The sequence below is a fragment of the Aythya fuligula genome, chromosome 1 (genome assembly GCF_009819795.1).
Source record: "Aythya fuligula isolate bAytFul2 chromosome 1, bAytFul2.pri, whole genome shotgun sequence".
NCBI classification, from domain to species: domain Eukaryota; kingdom Metazoa; phylum Chordata; class Aves; order Anseriformes; family Anatidae; genus Aythya; species Aythya fuligula.
This window is the reverse complement of record NC_045559.1, coordinates 43,753,231-43,768,606: the sequence shown is the minus strand read 5'-3', so window position 1 is coordinate 43,768,606 and position 15,376 is coordinate 43,753,231. Positions and strand designations below refer to the sequence as shown.

General features: G+C 38.6%; 1 protein-coding gene across 2 annotated transcripts in view; it reads left to right on the top strand.

Annotated features, from left to right (window-relative positions):
• Positions 1 to 5,752: 5,752 nt before the first annotated feature.
• Positions 5,753 to 15,376, top strand: part of ATF7IP (activating transcription factor 7 interacting protein) — a 106,435-nt gene continuing 96,811 nt past the window's right edge. Inside the window, exon 1 of one of the 2 annotated variants that reach the window (XM_032202031.1) lies at positions 5,753 to 5,877. The gene's annotated coding sequence lies outside the window, so the exon portion shown is untranslated. Of the gene's footprint in view, positions 5,878 to 6,161; positions 6,233 to 15,376 lie in introns of those variants that run through there. The other variant, XM_032202040.1, reaches the window with a different exon arrangement.

Below are 15,376 nucleotides of genomic sequence, written 5' to 3'. Positions count from 1 at the left end.
AATAACAATACTATCACAGTATTACGTTGTGCTTTCAGGCGCAAGGAGGGCTCTTCCAAATCTAGCTTCTCCCAGAGCCATTATCTCCGAAGTAATGAATAGACAACTGCATTCAGGAAGGTACATCATTAATACACTTGATGAAAAGAAGACTGTCCACTGCCATCACGTGAATACTTGGAATCATAGAATCATTAAGGTTGGAAAAGACCTCCAAGATCATGTGGTCCAACATCCCCCAGTATCACCAAGGTCACCCACTAAACCATGTCCCTAAGCACCAGGTACAACCTTTCCTTAAACACCCCCAGGGACATGGTGGAGTCACACCACCTCCCACGACCTCCCTGGGCAACCTGTTCCAATGCCTCTGAGAAGAAAAGTCTCCTAATTTCCAGCCTGAATCTCCCCTGGCACAACTTGAGGCCATTCCCTCTAGTCCTATTGTTAGTTATCTGCAAGAAAGAGGCCGACCCCCAGCTCCTCACACTTTCCTTTCAGCTAGTTGTAGAAAGCAATAAGGTCTCCCCTGAGCCTCCTTCTCCAGACTAAACAACCCCAGTTCCCTCAGCCACTCCTCATAGGACTTGTGCTCCAGATGTAAAATATGCTGCAAGAAAAATAAATAAACACAAAAGAGCTTTTACAATTTTAAGGTTCTCTAGTGTGTTAGGTGCTGTTTTTACAACTTGGTTTCACAAGTTGATATGATTTCACATATCAAAGAGTAAGTGGGACAATAGATGACATTTTTTTTTTCTTCCAACAAACAGAAGCCTGATCAGTGCTTAGAACTGACTAAATTTGGGGATTTTTTTGGAAAAGGATCTTCATATGATACACACCAATTATCCATCAGGTCATGTCAAGATTACTTCTTTTGAAATCTGATAGACTCTTTAGCTAGACATTAAGAACAACAATGCGCAGTGTAGATGGTACTTGTTTGTATCTCAAAATACTGATATTTTAGTGTAGTAGAAACTAGTTTTACAAGCTATAGAAATATGTTTTTGTCACTGAACTCTGAAATTGTGACTGAACTGCATCAACCTATATGGTACAAAATATATTTTTTTCTTAAAAACAGAAATTAAGGTAGTTGCAGTTCGCTTTTGTGGAGCTAGAAGGTAACAAAGGTAGAAGACAATTCAAAGATGTAAAAAAAAGACTGGTGGGTGTTTAACCTAGACATATCTGCTTAGTAGATAGATGAATTAGCTAATACAGCAAAGTTACTCAGTGTAAGTTTATCAGAAAACAGCTGAGCGACATTTGCTTGATGATTAGTGAATTTTATTTATTTTAATTATGATTAAATCTGAGACGAATAGAGTGGATTTAGGATTTTTCCCCAAATTCTGTATCTTGTCAACAGTAAAGGAAATAGACAATGATACTATATTCTACAAAAGTCAAGCTACTTAAAGGTACTTAACCAACAGTGAAAAGTAATCTAAGTAAAAATGCCTGTAGTAGTTTCACTTAATTATAGGAAAAAAATCCTCAGGTATTTTAGTTACATTTATCACAGTTATGCTCAATGTTTGTTACCATGTTGATGTGTAAAAATATTTAGGAAATGACTTAAAACATTCTCATTGATTTATTCTTGTTGGCTGTGCTTTAGGTTACTGCATTTAAAAAAAAACACACACACATTAAAAAGAACTTCGAAATTCTTTTGGTTTTCTTCATAAGAAAGGTATCATATGATTCCTTCTTGAGTGAAATTTTAAGCCTTCCTAGTGAAATTTTTGAAGTCCCAAAAGACTCATCAATTACAGATTGTTGTCTCAGATAAGGATTTTTTTTTTCTTGCCAGAGATATTTTTATTAGTGAAATTACTTTCTGGTATTATGGTGTTTCTTTTGCCTTGCATAGGACCTGTTTATAATCAGAGAAGTCATATTCATTCTATCCTATTAAATCACTATAGAAGAAATACTTATTAATCTAATCAATTACCAAGAAAAATTAACATAAATCTTGTCTCAGAAGTCATCCATTTAGCAAGGTAGCCTCTTGCAATTACACATTTTTAAGCAGTGATTTAAAAATAAAACATACAAGGAAAATTACTTTTCATTTCTCTGTATTGCTATTTCTTACAGTCATATTTTGATTTCTTTAAAAGTAATTAGTTTTCTATATTCAAAAAGTTTATTTTCATACTGAGAGCTATAACTCGTCTGTGCATGGCTTTCCTTTCTTCTTTTTATCATCCCCATTTGTGACTAGGCAATGTCTCAATTAGCAATTACTAAATCATATGGAGAGAGCTACTATTTGGGTAACATTCAAGTTGTCTCATTTTTCTACATGTTCCTACATGAAAACCTACTTTTTGTGCTGTTATAAGATTAGTATCTTTTACGTTTAATTCCAGCGTGGCATTTGCTTTACATGCCACTTTAGCAGGAAAATAATAATAATAATAAATTAAAAATAAATTTTGCAAATAAAATTACTGAAGGCATATTTTCTCAACAACTTTTTATTTAAACTTTTTTCTTGTGAAAAGGCTGAGCAATATATATTGATACCATTGCTCTTCTGAATTTATGACCAGACTGCCTTCAGCAGGAACGGCTGAAGGAAATCTGGACTTTCCCTTCCTCAAACTGCTGAACTGATAATTTCTATACGATCATTATTTATCAAATTTAAGGATGTTAACCCACTGCTTATACTGGTATCTAAAATATCATAGCAGGGCATAGCAAGGGTACTTTCCTTACTGTAGCAGCTATATTAATACAATTTTAGTCTTAACTAATAAAACTGTGAAATATGAAGTATGTAATAATACACTGTGGGGGGAAGGGGCTTTTCCTGATTTTTTTTTTCTTTCAAGGCTGAACAGGAATGGGAATGTTGCCTGAGAAAGAAACTGGGGAAAAAGTAATCACTGACATTATATTTCCATAAAACCATTTTGAAAAAATAATGAAATAAGTCATAACTAAAAGAATGAAAATAAATATTTCCCTTTAAAAATAATTAAGATGGTGATGTTCTGTTAAACCATTGTCTTTGGTGGTCAACAGTAAGTAATTCTGAAAATTAACTAATTTTGCTTGTGTTTTATAGTTTGTCTTTCTGTAGCTATTTTACTATTTCTACTTTTGTCATTTTTGTAAAGCTTTGTTGAAGAAAAAGATCCCATTCTCTCTGCAAAAAAAGAATACATGCAACAAGATAATTTTTTAAGCAATTCTATGTAAAACATTGAATGCATTTGTTTCTTATCACTTTTCAAGTCACTACTGAATTTATTAATAGATTAATTTTTTTAAAAACTCCTTTCTAAACAGGATTCGACATATTTATGACCAATTCCTAAGAAACAGCCATCAGTCTACCAGGTCTCGCACACACTTTCACATGTGTTTAAGTGTAAGATTTCAATGGCAATTTTTATGTTTCTATATTTCATTACAGAACTGGCTCTCTGAACTTCCTTCAGAGATTTCTCGGTTTCTGTTCTCACGAACAAAGTATAAATTCTGGACAGCTGGATTCTTCAGAATTTGAAAGAACAGTAGTATAAGACTTCTAATCTCTCAGAAATCATCAGCAATCTAGACACTGGGGATAATCACAATCAACACCACTCCATCTCTTCTATTAGTAATCAAACAGTCCTCTCAGTTGCTGATTAAACTGAGGCCTGAAAAATAGGATATTTTGAGGCACTCGGATTTCCACTACTATCTTTTCTTCTGAGATCCAAGAAAGATTTTTGTAATCATTCATTTCATGGTGCATTTCCAAATTTTCTATTTATCTGTGATAATAACTAACTAAAAAAATAAAAAAATAAAAAAAAATCAAGCTAATAGCAGGGAACCATGTTCTTTAGGGTGACAAAGCCTCCTTCCTCATTCTCCCTTTAGGCACAGGAAATGCACTGTCGTCAATAAAACACTATGGTGCTCTGAGGGTTTCCATACTAAAGCAGGAATGCCACCAGCAGTTATCCAAAGAGATTATTATATTAATACCTAGTCTTCTGAAGACATGCATCTTTTAGCCAAAAAGCTTTCACTCCTGATTGACTCTCAAAGGATGTATATGCATGGACCTGCTAAAGTGCTCACCAGCAGCAACATTTCAAGTTGAACAATAGGCAGGGTTAGTAACTACCCACTTCTGGATAGTTCTAGCCTTTTCTTTCTGAAGTGCTTGCCTCTGTCTGCATGTAAAAGCACAGAAGATTCAACATTTTTCAAAGACTAGCTGTGACAGTTTAAGAAATTACTGTTTCAGGTGTCTGCCACACTTTTTGTTAGAAATTGCTGTGTCTGTACCAGAGATGGCAGACTAAGATGTACATTCACACTTCTGTGGTTCAAGTTCCAGGGTTAGTATACCTGAATAAAGCACTGCTGCAGATGTGTTTACACAAATTTATGGGCACGTGGATAAATTTCTTTCTGCCATCTTGGCACTGTCAGTGGAAGCACTTAGCAGGGAGGTTAGGCAAACCACCAGGAATGACAGCATCTTAAAATACTATCACTTAAACTGTCAAGCACAGCTGACGAACATTTATAATGGCTGTGCCATAGATACTGTTTCACAACATAGAGGAACGCGGAACTGTGTTGGTCAGCCTTTTTTGTATATGACTGACAAAAATGTACCTCATATTTAGCATTCTCTTGAAACAGATGAAGTGAGATGCCATTTTCCACTGTTTTGTGCCTTCAGTAGGAAGAATGGGAGCTTTAGTGACATTAACAGAGAGGGAATGGGACTCTCCATTACAGGGTTGGTAGATGACTGGTACTTGAGCCTCCACACTACCACTCAGGCAGTACGTAAACACTTTTTCTGAAAACACTACAAGTTTTTCTACACCCTTGTACTAACCTAGGGATATAGCCACCATTCTCTCCGCTAGAACTGACTAGTGACATGGAGTACAGACTAGCTCTTCACAAGTCACTTCTGCCTTTGGTTGAGAACAAAGCGTTGTAAGTCATGGCTGAAACTAAAGCATGTACTGAGCTCTGCCATCCTCTCCTGAGGTAGAAATGGAGGGCAGGTGGGAAATGGCTGCTTATGGCTTTGGCCTGCAGGTCACCTGGGATAATCCACGTGCCTTAGATGGAGAGCAGCACTTCTTGGTTGCTCAACACTCTCGATACTCAAAGCTAGCTATTAAAAACCAACCAACCAACCCTCTATGTTTTGGCCAGGCACTGCCTGTAGTAGACAAAACTTGAAGTTACATCCCAGAGAACCAAGGAACTGGACCACGGCCCCCATAAGGATGCTCCAGTATAGATGCTGCCACCAGCGCCACACCAAGTGGGTAACGCCAGTTACTTTCAAGGTAGCCCAGCGGACCTCGGCCTGGCTTGGGGAGGTGCTGGCAACCCACGGCCGCTGTGGGGGGAAGCCAAGGGAGAGAGGGCCAAGTGTGGGGTGCGCGGGTGGGCTGCGGGTAGGCTGCCTCTGGGCCCCACAAGAGCGCCCCCTGGCAGCGGCGGTTGCAGGGCGCCCCCAGGCCCCTGCGCGTTACCGCCGATAACCACCCGCCAAGGGGCGGAGCCACGCGCTCATTTAAATACTGCCGGGACTCATTTGCATGCCGCCAAGATGGCCGGCCCAGCGATTGGCCGGCTCCGAGGCAGCCCTCGCGGCCGGCCCCCGTGCCCGCGGAGGGGGCGGGGCCTGAAAGGAGAGGGGAGGGGACACGGGCCTTATTTGCATAACGGCCCGGCGCGTGCGACGGGGGGAGGCGGTGTTGGTGCCCGGAGCGGGTTCCGATTTTGAATCTACGGCGGCAGCAGCGGAGGAGGCGGGCGCGGCGTTAGCGGCCGGGCGCAGCGGCAGGGGGACTTCCGCAGAACGCGGCGGCACAGGTACTGCGCGGCCCCGGCGGGCGGCGGGGCGCGTTCCCGCGGCGGCCGGGCAGCGGCAGCACTTGGCGCGGAACGCTGCCCCGCGCTGTGGCGGCGGCGGCGGCGGCAGGAGTGCGCATGCTCCGGGGCTGCAGGTCTGCACAGGCGCCGCGCGGCGCAGCCGCTCGCCAGCGCAGCGCAGCTCCGCGCAGACTGCATGGGAGCACGTGACGCGGCTCCAGTGCAGGCGGCGGCGCGCATGCGCGTTGCTGTTTTCGCCCCGAGGTGGCAGCAGGTGGGGAGCGTGGCGCGGGGGCGCGCCTGCCGCCCTGCCCTGCGCGTCGGGGGCTCCCGCGGCGGCCGCTGCGGCTCGCAGGTAGGTCTGGCGTGGGGCAGGGCGAGCGTGGGGCGCTGTGCTCGGTCGTGAGGTGCGGAGGAGAGCTGGGTGACACCCGGCAGGAGCCCGAGCGCTGTCTGGGACGCGCCTTGGCGAGGCGTGGTGAGGTGAGGTAGGGGTGCTGCGGTCCGCCTGCAGCGGGTAGGTGTTGAGGTGGGACGGCAGCACGCCCTGCGCTTCGAAAGCACCTCCTGGCTCGCTGTGGGAATGGGGAGTGGCCGCCTGCACATGCCAAATGGCCTCGAAAGACATTGGCATCGATGCTGAGCGCTGCAGCGGAAGCGGTGCTGTGGAAGCAGCGAGGAGGAAAACGCATCTGGTGTTACTGTGCGCGGTGTGCGCGGGTGAGGTTTCAGTTTGAAGTTCCTGCAGCAAATGGCCTTGCTCGTTTTCTGGAAATGCGCATGTTTCAGTGAGGAAACTTAAAAAACAGGCCCAGTTGTGTATTAGTTATTTCTGTCGTATTCTCAGTGAACTTGGCCAGAGTTACCGCTTAAGGCTGCCATGTGGAAAATAGTGGAAGCGTAAATTGTATACTGATGTAAAGAACGCACGCTTGAACTTCTAACTTTCTTTGAACTTAAACACTTAGAATATTGAAACTATTGATAGTCACTGCTGTGGTATTGGTGCCTGTTTGAGGTATGGCATTCTTGATTGCTTAACCTTGAGAAATATCCAATGGAAATGCTTCCATTAGAATATTTTGTTGCATAGTAGTAATGGTGAAACGACTACAAAATAATGATCACGCTGACGTTAAAATATCGCAGATAGGCTTGTTGGACAGAAAAATTAGATGGAATTGCTGATGGGGAAAAATATTCTCTTAAAATGAAGAGGTGAGATGCACATTGCACAGCTCAAATGTTTTACACAAAAAAAATTGAGCTTAAAACAGCAGTTTTAATCAATCGTAGAAAAATAACACTTGCACATTTGGACGTCTTATTTAACGTTAGTCCAAATTGCAGAAATAAGAGTATGTTAGTAGATATTATACTTGGTCAATATCCTTGATTGTACAAATAAATGCAGTATTATTATGAATAAATCTATTGGAACTTGCATCTGCAAGATCACAGCCAAACAGTGGGCTTCTACAATATTTTCCCTTAAAAGTTTGAATGTATTTGGGGATATTCGTTGTTATACCAGTTTCTTCTATTTAAAATTATTCCAATTATAAATATTTTGTATATATATATAAATACAGAAAACGTACTTAATGTCCATTTAAATCTGAAATTTAGAAGTTAAATATGAACTTGATACAGAGGTAAACTTAAAAGAATGTAAGAAGTATGTAAGATTTTATGATTGGGTATTGTTTTGTGCAGTCCCAGGGGAAGGTATGAAAGAGGATATTGCCTTGAACATTAAGAATTTTTTCGAGGAGGAAAAATAAGCAGAGAACTGCTATTTGATATGTGATCATGGATAGGCAATTTCTCACTTTTCAAATCAGTGAAATGGGGCTAATGGTGATTGTCAGGACCATCATAAAATAAAATCACTACTGCTTTCACGTGGACTTGTGCTATTCATGAATCATGGCAATTAAACCCACTATTTATTACTCAAGATTGGCGGTTATGTTACTATTTTATATGCTTCAGAAGCATCAAATTAAATTCTTACATATATGTAATACAGAAAAGAATGGTATTGCTTATTTTGGATAGCAGTAAATTTTTAGATAAACAACAAATATTTAAAATACTGAAAATTTTGTTACTGTTTATAAGTAACTGCTCATTCTGTGTTCTTTTTTCAAAGAATATCAAAAGGTCTTTATGTTCTCTTAATTGTATTTTTATTTTAGCAGACTTATTATCTTGCTTAGAATAAAAGTATTTTCATCAGTTGCAACCTTGCCATCAAGTGTAGCAGTGCTGAACTGATGCTTCTGATAACGTAGCACAGTTCTGTGTTTTGCTGTATGAATTCATTTGACAGGACTATCTTGGATGTTGTATAGGCTTGAAACTGGTTGTGCTTAACAACTGTTTCATAGTAGGATGCACTACTTATATAGATCAATTAAAACAGACATTTTTATGCTGTTACTGAGGGACCTCTTACATCTCATTTCCCATCCGTTAAGTCTGTTTCCAGTAAGATACTAATCCCAATAGACATTCATACATGCCATGTTTTGTTGAAACCTCCTGCTTTAGCTTGCATTGTTATGCCCATTTCACATATGTAGAAGCTCAGCACAGCATCAATTATAGTATGTTATTTTTCTTGTAAAGGGTCTGTTGGTAATGCTTCCAGAACTTGGGATGCAAGGACAGGAAACATAGCCTCCTATAGACGAATGCATTCCCTCCCCCCACCAGGGAAGGTGATTTTGCTAGCCAAGAGCCTGAACAACCTAGGAATAAAAATAATTTAATTCTAAATACTGATTTTTGCAGAATCTCTACAAAACAAACAGCTTAAAATGTTAAATGACTTTTAAAATCCTATTTTAGTAAGCAATTTTAATTGGTAACTAAATCATAATTTTCAGTGTGCTTCATTCTGATTTTTGGAAGAATACTTTTTTTTGGTAGCAAATAGAAGATACTTCCAAGATGAAAAATGGTTAATTAAGCCTGATGATATATTTTCCTTCCAAAACAAGAAAACATAAATTTCCCCGAATCTAAAATTTTTATAATAGCTAAAATATTAATGAGGTTCATCTGTACTTACTGTTGGGAATCTTATTTATGCCAAAAATCTCTTAGTTATGAAAAGTAGACAGTAAGACCAAAAGATATTTGATTAGTATGTTGGTGTTAGCTTGCAACAATGTATTTTTTCCTATTTGCTCTCCACTTTGTGTTTTTCTATATTGTGTGCTAGTCATGTTTATATCATGAGGTCACTTCCACAATGAATTCAGTGATACAGATGTGAATCACAATTTTTCTGAGAGATATTAGCTGAGGAAAATGAGTTGTGAGTTTTACAACCATTAAGGTTTGATTTTTTTTTTTTTTCTTTTTCCCAATATATTTTTATATGTTTCTCTTAAATGCAGTGAAATCTAAGATTGTTAATGTTTCTCAGCTACAACCGTGCCTGGACTATTTTATTACTCCTACTCAGTATGTGACATTACTGTGAGAGACTTATCTACACATACACAGTAACTGATAACTGCCCAACACAAATGATGTGTTCAGAATGTGTGTTTTTAAGTCAGGAATTTTAGTTATACTTGGTGCACCATATCCATATGAAAAAAATGCTCGTTTGTTTCTATCATACCTCAGGAAACAATGTTTATCAAGCTTCAGTGACTTACCTTACTGTTCAGCTGATATTTGGATAAGGTGAAGGTGTTTTTTTTTTTTTTTTATATATATAATTTTGATTTACTCATTTTTTGACAGCTCAGTAAGAAGCAGAGAGAGAGGTTCTTCTCTAAAGCAATCTCTGTATACAAGTAGTTCTTGTTAAATTGGACAGTTATGGAGTGTCTTAATCTCTGCATAAAGTTCAGAAGAGAATTGTGTAATACTTCATATTTAAAATTCCTGCAGCTCAGTCCTTGCTTTGGATGTTAAAGCCTGGTGGGTGATTGCAAAGAAAGTAATTTTATAGTATTTTAGCTTTAAGTTTTTCAGTCAGGAGCATATATTTTTGTCACTCTTTGAGTTCTGAGTATCTTTTCAAAATACAAATTTTCTGTAATATTCTGGAATCTTAATTCTCATTCTTAGAGGTTTTATTTAGTGATTATAGTGTGTTCAGGTGTCTTACCTTTCTTGTTATGTGTTTTTTTTTTTCTTTTTTTTCTTTTTTTTTTTTTTCCTTTCTTTGCCTTCCTTTGCCACAGCAGCAAAGGGAATTAGGAAATCCTTGACTTTGTATAGGATGTTTTAGGTTTCTGGAAACATCTTATTATTCAAGCTCATTTTTAATCTACAGATCAGATAATAAAATGGAGTGTCATGAATTTTAGAGATCCAGTTTCTGTATTGGTACTTGTATCTACAGAATACGTTAATAATTTATCTTAGAATGATAAGGACTGAGCTAAACCAATGATTTTATTTTTTTTTTACTTGACAGGGTATAAACAATTGAATTGTGATTCGGAAATGTGAGTCTAGTTTTGTGTTTACTTCTGTTGCATATTCTGGCTGTAGTTAATATTGTAGTTTTTATTTCTGATTGCTACTAATGGTCTATTTTGACTATTCGTGTACATACAGTAAAACTATAAAATCCAAAAATAGACAGTAAAATTGCAGTTACACTTGAGTTTTACGTGGCTTTATTTATGTTTTCATCTAAGGCTACATTAGCCACTAAAACCAGAATGTTGTTAGTGAAAAATGAATGCTTGCATGAAATTTTTGTAAGTGCATAAAGGCTATTAAATGGTACTTGTGCCGTGCCACTAATAAAATACGTATTTAACAAATATATGTTTCTTAACCAAAAAATTGCAAAAAGCACATGACAAAAAATATTTTAATTGTCACAGTCCACAGGTTTTAGTTGAAACCTGCTCACTTCTAGTATGTTAGCCCAACTTCATGTGATTGTTGTCTGTCAATTGATCTATCCTCAAAAATTCTTGAAAGACTTGACTGCTGTCAATAAATCTGACAGTAGTAGGTCTCCAAGATAATTAATTCCACCGAGTTTGTGAAAATAAGCAGCTGAGGTTAGGAGAGACTATCCCCAGTGATGTAAAAGGCATGAAGAACCTCACAGGAACACACTGTTTTGGGGTGATAAGTAGTTGGTCAGCCGGAACATAGGTACTGTCTGTGAAAGCAGTATGGAGGCTGTTGCATTAACATACAACTTCAGGCTGTATGGTACAGATGGTTGCCTGGTGTGGTAAGGCACCAATAATAACCTGGGGTTACTCTGATAAAAAGTAACAAGATAGTGTTTACAAATTTGCAGGAAATGTGGTTTTGTTTTTTTTTCTGTTGCGTGCTCATTATCTTGTTTAGTATTACCAATATGTACTTTAAAAAATTGCCCGTGTTTGCAACAGCAGGTCGTCCCCCCTCATCTCTCCCCCTCCCCTTTTTTTAGTAATGATTCCTTGGTGTTGTAGCTAAAGGCATCATAGTAACTGTGGTATTAAATAAATGCGTGATCCTCAGTTGTTTGAAAGCTTTCATCATGTCATTGTGGAGCAATTCAGAATACAGTATATACATATGTGTTCATATAAATGCCCTTGATGTTCCTTTGTGATTTATGAGCAACTTCAACAACAACATTTAAAATAAATAAATAAACACCCACTAGCTTTGCCCTTTACAATGTTTGATTTTGAGATGTTATAAATGACTGAAAACTGTACTGATGAGTATCAGCTCTTATTTCTTCCAGGAACAAACATCAAATCACAGGAGATCTTAAGTAAATTAGGTGGCTGTGTGCAGGGTAATTCTTAATAACTTATTTATTAAGATACTTAGGTGTACCAGTACAGTTTACTTCTTGTGTTTAACCTTATGTTTTTAATACAGAAAAAAGTTTTTCTCTTCTAGATCCAGTTTCTGAAGATAATTTTAAGTGAACTCACACAGTTAATGCAGAGGTATATGAATGACATGAACAGAAGTATTTCATCTAGCTGTTAAAATAACCAGTGTATTTGCAGTGCATTTTGTGCCATAGAGAAACAATATGTTTAATAATAACAAAAAAAAGACACTTGCCATGACAGGAAGTTCCTTCCACAGTTGACTCCAACCTATTAAGAAGCAGTGTGGCCAGCAGGTCTAGGGAAGTGATTGTCCCCCTGTACTCGGCTCTGGTGAGGCCGCACCTCGAGTACTGTGTTCAGTTTTGGGCCCCTCGCTACAAGAAGGACATCGAGGTGCTTGAGCAAGCCTAAAGAAGGGCAATGAAGCTGGTGAGGGGTCTGAAGAACAAGCCTTACAAGGAGTGGCTGAGGGAGCTGGGATTGTTCAGCCTGGAGAAGAGGAGACTCAGGGGAGACCTTATTGCTCTCTATAGGTACATTAAAGGAGGCTGTAGCGAGGTCGGGGTTGGTCTATTCTCCCACGTGCCTGGTGACAGGATGAGGGGGAATGGGCTAAAGTTGCAACAGGCATGTTTTAGGTTGGATATTAGGAAGAACTTCTTTACTGAGAGGGTTGTGAGGCATTGGAACAGGCTGCCCAGGGAAGTGGTTGAGTCACCATCCCTGGAGGTCTTTAAAAGACATTTAGATGTAGAGCTTAGTGATACAGTTTAGTGGAGGACTTGTTAGTATTGGGTCAGAGGTTGGACTAGGTGATCTTAGAGGTCTCTTCCAACCTAGATGATTCTGTGATTTTATTGCAGTTTCCACGAGGCACTTTTACATAAATGTTGCGCACTGATTTTTTTTTTTTTTTGAAGAGCATTTCAAAGTGTTTTTAGAAAACTAGCACATTGGCATACACACTTGCTGACTACATTAACAGTTTCCTTCATCGGTCCTACCATCAAGTGGTTTGGACTTGCAGGAAGAACATGGGTGTCATGCAAACTTTGACTTTTCCTGACTCTAGTGTTCCTTGTCTTATGGTTGTCATGGATTTTGCCCCTCTCCCCCGGGCAAACAGTAGTTAAAGTAAGTTTAATCTACCAAGTTCTTTCAGTTATGTGTGTTTTTTTTCTTGTGTTAGTCTTCTTGAGTGTGTAAATACAGGCATAAGGGAGGGTTTCAGTAGATGGTCCACTGAAACGTTAAATCAGATGCATACTTCATTAAGTGGAGGAATTGTTTTGTTCACTTAATAAAGATACTACTCAAAAGAAGAAGGTAAATAATATGGATTAGGTGTGTTTTGTGCCCAGAGAAGTGTGGATTATATGTAGTAGACTGATCTTTAGATCTACGACGTCAGCAAAACAAATGTTTTTGTGCTTTGGCTTTTTTTTTTTTTGCTGACATTATAATGTGAAAACTTAAAACCGTGTCTGAAAATCTGTAATTTTCTGCCTTGTCCATTGATTCTTTAGGGTCGGAGCCATAGTATAAAATCTGACCCTACATAATGGCATTTGGGGGAGGGACGTGTCTGCGTGTATTACTTCCGTGTAAGGAAGGAAACAGGGAAATGACAGGCTACAGTTCTGAGTTTCCTGTTTGATGTTCATGAGAAGGTTGGAAAAGAGAAGCTCCATTTTAGAAATTAACCTGTGACTAGAATAATTGAACTTGCTGGAATAGTACTTTAGTGGGTTGGCTTGTCATTAAAAGAGGGCAGAGTTAAGGGTGTTAGGAGTTTTTATTGTGTGTGTAAGAGAAATGTAAACATATGAGGTAACTTAAGTTAAAATTCCATTTTGAATCCATTTTTAAAAATGCCCGATTTCCACATTTATTTCTGAGTATTGGAGAACCTGTATAAATGCTACCCTAAGTAGCAATAAGAAGTGGCAATCTCACACTTACATAGCAGTTCTGCATTACTATAGGTTCACTTCATGGTTCCTCAACCAAAATATTCACAAATGAGTTATTCAGATCTCAATTTGACATTTAATTAAATATCTGGTTTTACTTTACTATTCAATTTGGCTAGTATTTTTAAATAAATAGCACACCTGTGCAGTTAAGTATGCTGAAATGAAGTCTGAGTATATGCTTATGGTTCCTTAGTATTTGGTTAGATTTCTTGAGACTGGGTGTCTGTATTAACTTGTCAGCACCTCTGTGTTCATGAAGTTTTCTGATGAGGTGATTGACTGCATGCAGCATGTGATGTGAGCTCTGTTTTCTATGGGTCAGAGGAAGTGTTCTCTCACTCCTTATTTTTATCTTTTTCAAATAGGCCAAAGGAGTTTTGCCTATACAAACCTATTTAAGTTACTGAGTTTCCATATAGAGAGCTCCAGGACCAAATGTCAGAGTACTGTACAAGTGTAGCTCTTGGGTTCCAGTGGAGACCCCCGTTAGGTTTACGTTGAACTTGTAGGAGTGGAGATCAGAACTCAAATTTTGATCTAGGAGTGTTGTGGATGTGCTCATTGTAGAATTCAATTTAAAACACTTGTTACTGTGGAAATCAAAATGAATGTATTTGTCATAAATGAAATACTAAGTTTGAGTTTCGAAATGTTAGAACTTACTGCAAATCATTGTAAGGTAAAGACATTTTATGTATAAAGTTCAGAGTAAACAACTTGGGGTTATAACTGGTTATTCAAAAATATTTGTTTTTCGAATTTGTTGTGAAGTTCATTTTGATGTTGTAATGGATCTTGACTAAAAAAAGCTTCAGTGTAGTAGGCAATTTTCAAGTGTCTGGTGTGTAATGGAATTGTACCCCAGTCCTCAAAATTTTGCTTAAGAGACTTGTCTTTTGGGCACTTGAACTTAAAGCATACTTTAATTTAATCCTTTGAATATAATAATTAATTTATCTTGCTATAGTTATTAGATGTTCTCTCCCTTGTGTTGCAAACCATGCTTTTTCTTTTGTCCTTGTATTAGCCAGGTGGTGCATTCAAACATATTAAGTTTGAAATACTAGTGCAGATGAGCACATCAGACAACTACTGCTGGCATGATTAATCAGTCCTGAAATAACCAGCTACAACTGGCAACAGATACATGCACACTTACATAAGTTTAGATATTTTAATAGGAGAATGGATGGAGGGCATGTTCTATTTTCTTAACCTTTACAAAAAAAAATAATAATCAACATTCATTTCCTTCAAGATAGCCCTGTCTGCTCTTGCAGTTGTTTTAAAATAGCTGTATTTGCATTTTCTAGAGGACAGGTTACATGATGCAGCAAGGCAGATACGGCAGTGCTCCCTCCAGATCTGATGCACTGTTGTTGCCTGTATGACAGCAGATGATTGGCATTAATGAACAAAACCTAAAGGGGAACCTTATTAGCTTAACTTCAGCTTGCATTCAAATTGTGTTTTCATCTGGCATTCCACTTCCCACTCCTATGCCCACCCCCCACCAGGTTCCCAAATCAGTTCTTTAAGGACAAACTTCTTAGCATTTAAAAAACAGAAACGTTAAAAAATATAGTAAAAATTGCTGAAGGGATTCTAGATCTTTGGGGAGGGTGAACTTGTATACTGTATGACTTAAAAAAATTAGATATGTGGTTTCTGTGGTGACTGAAGTTCCTG